The following is an 8,496-nucleotide window of genomic DNA, read 5'->3' as shown; positions in this document are numbered from 1 at the left end:
TCTCTGGAATTGCAAACGCATTAACCGCGACACGTGGCTAAGATTAATTTCGATAATTCGATCTCGTACGATTTTTAATTCATTCGACGGTTCGACGGTGAAAATCGAAAAGGAGAAGGATCACACGCGTTGTAATTTTATTTCCTTTCAATTCTGATCGTGTGCAAAATTCAACCCGGAGCATTTGATTTCAATCCCTTCCTTTCGATCGATTTGTACGAAAATCGTACGAAAAGGATAGCTCGGTTTTCTCTTTCAAATTGACGCCTCGATCAAGCAAGGTGATTCATGAGACGCCATTTATGAAATCCGGTTATACTTTTAAAATTTCACAATTTATCGATTCTTCGCAATTTCCTTATTTTTGAACGGACGAATTTGTATTCCGATAATAATAATAATAATAATAATAATTTCAATAAAAAAAGCAGCAAAAATTAAGTCCCCTCCTCGTTTCTAAATTTTTAATTTTTATTTTTAATCCTTTCGCGCACAAGAGAGGAGTGCACACGCACGAAAGCCTGCAGGCTAAGAGGTCTGTTAAGCTCGAACGGACGAATCCAATTATCGCAGACTCACGAACAATTTATTTCGCTACGTATTTATATATATATTAAGAGAAGCATTGCTCGCCATCAATCGAACACGAATAACTCTATCGTTATTGATTTAGCATCGATCGTCATTGTTTACGAAATCGACGATATTTAATAATTCGATAAATTATCAATAGAATACGAATTAATTGCTGCTCGTATCTTTATTCGAAGAAAAATTATTGTTTAGATATTATCAATGTTTTTTTTTTTTTTTATTTATTTCTCACTATCATCATATCCGAATAAAAATTTTACCGCAAACGTGATTGATTTTTTACCCGCCCAGAGACAGGTTAAAGCACTTTCGCGAAGCTCTCGAAAAATTTCCTCAGCCTCTCGACGACGAAAGTTTGCAGAAAAAGTTGGGACAAATCTATCCTCCCAAACAAACATAGATAAGAGAACTCCTCGAGAACTCTATTCTCACTTTCGATCGTATATTCATGTAAAAGTTAAGAGTTACTTTTCGACCAAACCCCGTACTTACGAGATAAAGAATAATAAAGAAGGATAAATTTTACCAATGAATGAAAAATTTAATAAACGACGTTTGGATATTTGCACGTTTCTATCGAATTTTCTTCTCGGCGAAAGTGAACTCCCATTTCTTAATTCCCGTGACGTACGAGTACACACGAGAGTGTACAGTATTTCCAAGTTTAAAACGGATGAGAGAGGGTTGTGAGTCGAGTCACGTATCTCTCGTAACGAAAAAAAAAAAGAGAGAGAGAGAGAGAAAGAGAAAGAGAAGAAAAAAAGAACGGTTGTCTGATTTTTCACCACCTGGTCGACAATAACGTAGTATAAAAAATATAGAGTTAGCTCGCCACGAATTTAAATTAGATGTATCTGCTGATTTTTGGAATTTCGACGTCTTGCTTTCAATTTTCCTTCCTTCCAATATTTCATTTATCATTATTTTATAGAAATCGAGAAGAAAAGAATAGAAATTAACGTAAGAAAGATCTTGTTTATTTATATACGAAGGTAAGATATTTAGATATTTTGTAAGATTTTTCGAATACGAAGTATATTTGATACATCTGATTAAGCGAACCGCGAAAAGAGAATAACAAATTATTTCTCTATCGTTCTATCCCTGAACATTTCATCTTTTAATACACTGGAAATATTCGAAATTCCACGTGGCATACACACGCGGAATTTACATTCACGATTGAAGGAAGGAATACGAATTTTGGGATCGCAGAGAGAGGGTCCCGAAATTCAGTTCATCGTCACCATGACAACACCCTTTGTACCGTTTCGATTAATGTAATTGCCATTTGCTGAAAGAATGCAGCGAGTTTCCCTCCTCCTAACCCTTGCCTCTTCCTCGTTCCTCCCAGAAAAAGAAAAATACTCCGATCGATCTCATAATCGGCGGAGAAAGAAAGAAGACTGAAAACCCCGAAATATTTGATATCCGTCGCGATATTTATATTCGATTAAAAAAAAAAAGATGCATCATCTCGCGTTATCAGGGAAATAAGGGTCGAAAGATAAACAGAAGATGGATGCGACCAGTTTCGATGATTTATGCTCCATCGCGAGAGTACGTCGCACAGCCGAGAATCGGCGTTGAATCGAGTTTAAAGCGAATGCATTTATATCACGGAGTTTATCGGAGTTTGCGGCACAACGGGATTACGATTGTTAATGGATCGATCGCACCTATAATCCCAAGATTCCTAACTTTTTCGAATCGACTATCCTCCAACGCTGATCCCATCCGTTCCCAACTTTTTAACCGTCTTTACGGATTCTCCCCCTTTCTCTCAAGATTTTAACCTCCCAATTTCCTCCTGAAAATTTTTACTTTCTCAAACAAAGGGGTGACGCATAATTAATAGATATATTATACGTTAGCTTTAAATATCTGAGACACGTCCGTATAATGATAAAAAGATTTTCAAGAATTCTCTTTCTCGATGAAACAGGTGCAGAGAAGCTTGGAATCGTTGTACTTGTGACGATGCGTCGCCTCGTGAATCTCGAACATTATGACGGGGGCAAGTTGTGGGGCGTTTCAGTTATGCACTTGTTGGATTTCCACGATATTTTACGCCCGCCACGAGTCGCATTTGTTGGGAAACGCAGCGACAGAAGGGGTCCACATCCCCTGGGATTCGTCAAATATTCACCGTCCTCTCCCGCACGACCACCGCGCCATCTGGGCAGATTCTGTCCACCGCTTGTTTCGCAACTTTGTTACAGCGATGTTTAATTTTTGCATCATTCACGCGATACCTTTAATTTTCCCAGGGTTTTTTTAAAAAAAAAAAAAAAAGAAATTAAATTAGTAGTGGAAAAGAAAATTGTTTCTGGAAATTCGTTCATCGTATACGATTCTTTTGTATTTTCACGATAAAAAGTAGTTCGAGAGTAAAAGTATTTATGCGACGGAATTGTTTCTTTCTAGAAAGAAATTCATCGAACGTTTGTATCCAATTTTTTGCGAAAGGGATCGAAATATTGTTTGTGAAAAATTGTTTTTGAATTTGTCGCGCCTAATTTTTGAACGATTGTATATTTTTGCAGGATTCTTCATAGTTTTATCAACGATCGATAATATACTTATTTTTGTTTCGATCTATCACTTTACCCTTACGTTTTGCGTGATTTGTGTCAATCATCCCCGGCACACGCTTTGTTTGACCATTCCATCCAATTGCCTGCAATGTCTACCGAAATACCCACCATTTCAATATCTGCACAATATCTCAAACACCCGAAACTACATGCACACACACCTACTGTAACCATCCAATCCAAACATCCGTGCCTAACGTGGCATTAACACGTTCCCGTAAAGCAAATTGATCAAGGCCCGAGAATATTTTCCAATTATTCCCAACTACGATATCCTCCTGAAAATTCACCGAAATTAACCTCCTCCTGTTCCACGCGTTTCGAGGGATAAAACGAGTGGGGAAAAAAGAACAATTAACCAAGCGCGATTAAAATCGCGTTCGAATCGAGGAACAAAAAGAAGGATAAGATTAATCGTAATCAGAGAGGCGAAGAAGCCGCGTTTGAAACGAGATCTCGTCGACGAATCTTTTTCTAATCCCCGGGGAACCACGTTTCCTATTTCTCGGATCGCTCGAGTTTCATTAAAGACGCTTGCGCGAACATAATTACGCCATCCTCGCGATAAACACGTTCGCTCGATCCCGCTTCTTTCTCGAGGGCGTTTTAACGCGCCTCCATGCCTTCCCGTCATACTTCAATCTCTCTTCTTTTTACGATGGAATCAAGCGAACATCGATTAATAATGTTTTTCAATCAAGTGAACTAGGTACGTATGTGTTAGAGTAAGTTTAAAGTATTATTTATCGTCCGTGAATATTTTAAAAAAAGGAATTCAAATTAAATAAAATCAGACGAACCTATTTGATTTCCGCATCCGGCTCGAATCTTTTTAGGGTAAAATCGAGGAAAGTGAATATTTTAAAAAAAGGAATTCAAATCTTTAGAAATTTTTAAAACTTATCGAACGTTACTACTCGAGAAAAATTTAATAAAATCAGGCGAACCTATTTGATTTCCGCATCCGGCTCGAATCTTTTTAGAGTAAAATCCAAGGATGGATCGACGAACAAATTATTTTATAACCGTGGATAAAATAATAAATAAATTTATACTTACATTAAATTATTCGTATTATATTCAAAATTTCAAAAAATGTTATATACGCATCTCTCGACTCGAGAAAAATTTAATAAAACCAGACGAACCTGTTTGATTACCGCATCTGGCTTGGATCACGACCTTCACCCCTCGTGGCGGGTTAAACAGAGCCGTGTAGATAAATCGCGCCACGCCGCCATCATCCTTCGAATATTTAACCTTAGTCTCGTCACCACTCGCGTTTACTTCTTCGCGAGAAACAACACTTTGACACCGGTCCCATCATAACCTGCCCACCTATCGCGATTCATCCTTCTCGAATATTTATCGGCCAAGCTTTATTCACCACCTCTTGCATAATTCATCGCCTCTATAATTATTTTCTGCTCCCCGCGTTTAACGTTTTAATCCGAATCGACCCCGTAAACTCGTTAACATCCTTCGATTCTTCCTTCGATTTTCATATCCATGTATTTCGTTTCTTTGTCGTTCGATTGATATATCGTCCGTATTCTTTGAGTGTTAGCTGCAATTAACTCGCGTCGAATCAATGAAATTGATTATTATTATCTACGTTATCGAACAATGGTTAATCGTAATTGTTCAGCCTGAGAAGGATGAAACGTAACGAGTGTTCGTATCGAATTTCGATTTCTTCGAAACTTTTCCAAAGTTTTTCACGCATCCCCAACCGGTCCAGTTTTATTTAAATTTTCAATCGAGACGGAAGCTGACGAATGAAGCTAAATCATTAATTTGTGACGAATTAAGATTCGAGCTTTGCGAGCACGGATGAATTTCAATTGTTCGAGAATCGAGCATTTTCTTGAGAGAAGAAAAAAAGAAGGAAGAACAGGAATGGTAAAGTAGGACGGTGGTCTAAAACCACGAACTGATTTTTATTCTGAATAGACGGAAATTGCAAGGACGTAAGAAAAGGGGTGGAGGGACGTTTAGGGAAGGAAGCAGCGAAAAAATAATCCCGGCGAGCCGAAACAAATAAAAATGAAACGGAAAAAAGTCATCTGCGAATAGAAGAGGAAAAAAAAAAATTAATGCGAGTTCGGAGAAATATAGGATCGCGAAAATCGAAAAAGAATTTTACGCGATGAAAGAGGAATAACAATTTCAGTGATAAAAAAAAAAAAACAAAGGAACGAGAAAATAAATTCTAACGATTAAATAGAAATAATAAAACTGAAAACGCAGAGAGATATCAAAGATTGATTTTATTCGTACGACGAAAACAAATCCTTTTTTTCAACTTTTATTCCCTCGATCGATGATCCATCAAACGGTAAACAACCAACATCGGAGTCTTAAAACGGAAATTTTAGAATATTTTCAAACATAACAGAACTTTGAATCACTTTAAACTATAAACTATAATATCGAATTTCATTACAATCTCAAACAATATTATAACCTAAATTTTCAACACCGCTAAACTTCAATTTTTTTCAAAAGAAATTTAATCAAAAGAAAAAAAGGTTTCGATTTTTCAAATTCAATTCGTAGATTCCCTTTTTTCCCCAGTTCATCATCATAATAGATTCAATTCTTTTTTCCCAACGTGACAAAAGTGTCCACATTATTCGTTCCATCTTCTTTCCATCATTTTTATTCACAGGTTCGCGATTGTCTTCTCGCTCGGTTTAACATATCGCGATGTGGATTTGTTTCACGGTTCGTTCGCGGTGAGTTATCGCTTGTTGATCTGTCGTCTCTTCGTTTCCTTACCGACTCTTCGCTTCCATCGACCCACGTCTCGTCGTACTGTTAATAAAAGTCATCGCGGCGCTGATCGAAGAACGAACTCTTGGAAAGCGAGCCGATTTCGACCAACTTTCTGCTCAAATACGGGATTTTGTTGTTTAGTTTTACGGCAACGAGATTTCTTCAAGTGTTGTTTTAACTATCTTTTTTTTATGAGAAAGCTAAACTCGTAGGTTCAAGTAGTTATTGCGCAGTGAAGATTATGACTTTTGTAAATTTTCTCCCCTTTTTTAATTTTTTAATTTCACAAATTGGTTAAAGTGTCAATTTTTTTTTCTTTTTTTTTTTTTTATAGAAGTTAAGGCGTGAGATGTGTTAAGCTCGAGGGTTTAAAGTTCAGCAGTTGCTGCAGTCGAGAACGTGAATTTTCCTTCCTTCTGTTAATTTTTAATTTTAAAGAGGCGAGGTTGCGTTTTAACAATTTTTTTTTTTCAGAGAGAATTTAGGTACGAGACACGTGAGCGTACAAAAAATTTGTTGCAGTCGAGATTTTGAAAATTTTTGTCGATCTTTTAACTTTATAGCGGCGAAAAAGTTTGTTTGAAGAGTTGTTTCAACCATTCTTTTTTCTTTTCCCTTTTTAACCAGAAATTTGGATGAAATTTAAACGGGGTAAAGTTAAATTCGTAAAGTTAAAAATTTAGTAATCGACGAATTTTGGAAAATTCCATTTCTACCCTCATTTCAAGAGGATTGAAGTGAAATTGAATTTTCCCAACAAATATACGAAAAAGTATTTTCCACGCATTCTCCTTCTTTTGTAGTCTTCTTCGTTTTCGATACAAGCGTTGTCATCGATATGCGCGTCAACTTTTCGCCTCTCTCGATATTTATTATTACCTTATCAATTGAAAGTTTCGAAATTCTAACCTTCTGTTCTAACCGAGATTAAAAGTATCGATATTTTTACAAATCGCAGCGGCATTCTTCGAAAGCGTAGTATAATCGCCCTCGAACGGGAGCGTAGCCAAGAAAATTCACTTTTCGAAACGAGAAGCCGGCCAATTAACCCGACGCGACACGACGATGATCAATTAATTAATTCGTTCAGACGTTAATCGCGTCTGTAACGAGTGTCCGCTCAATTAATACCCCCTTCTCTCTCTCTCTCTCTCTCTCTCTCTCGACCCAATGTAAAACCGATTATCCTTTATCGAATATCCACTTTTATCCTTCTCACTTATAGTTATCCATACGCGATAATACTAATTCGATTATAAATTATGAGAAAGGAAGGAAGGAAGGAAGGAAGGAAGAGGAGATTTCCTGTTGGAAAATCTTGAAAATTTCCCGAGGAAAAGTTTGATTACACGCTCGAAGGGGGCGCATAAATCGGCCCAACTTTTCGAAATGCGAAAATGCAGATCGACGCGTGCGTTGATACTAATTATCCGCGAGCGTGATTAAAATGAAAAGTTAACGAGGAAATGGGAGGGAAATGGTTCAGCCGCTTATCCCGAGTTTTATAACTTGGAAACCGCGCTAACTTTCCTCTTATTGCGTTAAAACTTGGGGACGTGGACCCCGGTTCCAGCGCATTGTCCGCGATCGCTCTTCTTAAACTTCCTTACGGTGTTTATCTTCGGGATGGATCGATTTTTATCCCTTTCTTAAAATTTCTGATAATTTCTTCTTTCTCTCTCTCTCTCTCTCTCTCTTGAAAAAGATATACTTTTTCAATCGCGACAAATATCCGACAATTAATCTTTCCAAGAGAGAATTTTGAACGAAATTTTCACGTATAAAAATGAAGGAATCGAATCGTGGTAGGAGATTATATTTACACGTACACTTTTGCGGAAGAAGTTAAGTAACTATCGACACTATTTTAATTCGATACGGCATTCAGGAAGTTTATTAAGATCTAATCTTAAAACAGAAGGTGTTCTGAGATTCTTATCAGGCTCGCCATTTTACTTTTCGTATCGAAGCAGTTGATACGCTTGACTTAATCGATGTACAAACACTATAACAATTCGTTCGTTGCATATGTATCGTAAAAATTGCAAGATTAATGATAATGTAAATTCCAAATTGTCCGAAAGAAAGAAAGAAAAAAGTTATATCTCCACTTTGTATCCCTTAATAAATTCCTGCTCCTCGAGATATTAGGGGATAAAAAAAAAAAAAAAGAAATTAATGGGCGCAGAGTTAACCAGATAATCTTTTCATTATCAAGGAAGGAAGTATCGTAATATCGTTAGGAAAATTAATTATCGCGATGAATCATAAGGCGGGCCTTTAATTCGACTTTTCGATGGAAACGTCGTGTTCTCTCTCGCGAGAACGCGAAAAGTTTCTGGACGGAAACTCGTAATGGATGCCACGAGGATGCCAAGTAACGAGCCGATACGCGTGAATCTCGTGGCCAAGTTTTAATTTCATCCAATTTCCCGTGTAACGAAGACGGCTGGTGTGTATTCTCACTCGTGAAAAGAGAGAAAAAGAGAGAATCGCTGATTTCCGATCGATTTACTTTCTCGATTTG

This window comes from Apis florea, unplaced genomic scaffold (assembly GCF_048593485.1).
Source record: "Apis florea isolate Af1SG1 unplaced genomic scaffold, ASM4859348v1 contig_2897_pilon, whole genome shotgun sequence".
In the NCBI taxonomy this organism is placed as follows: domain Eukaryota; kingdom Metazoa; phylum Arthropoda; class Insecta; order Hymenoptera; family Apidae; genus Apis; species Apis florea.
Note: the sequence above shows the minus strand (reverse complement) of the source record.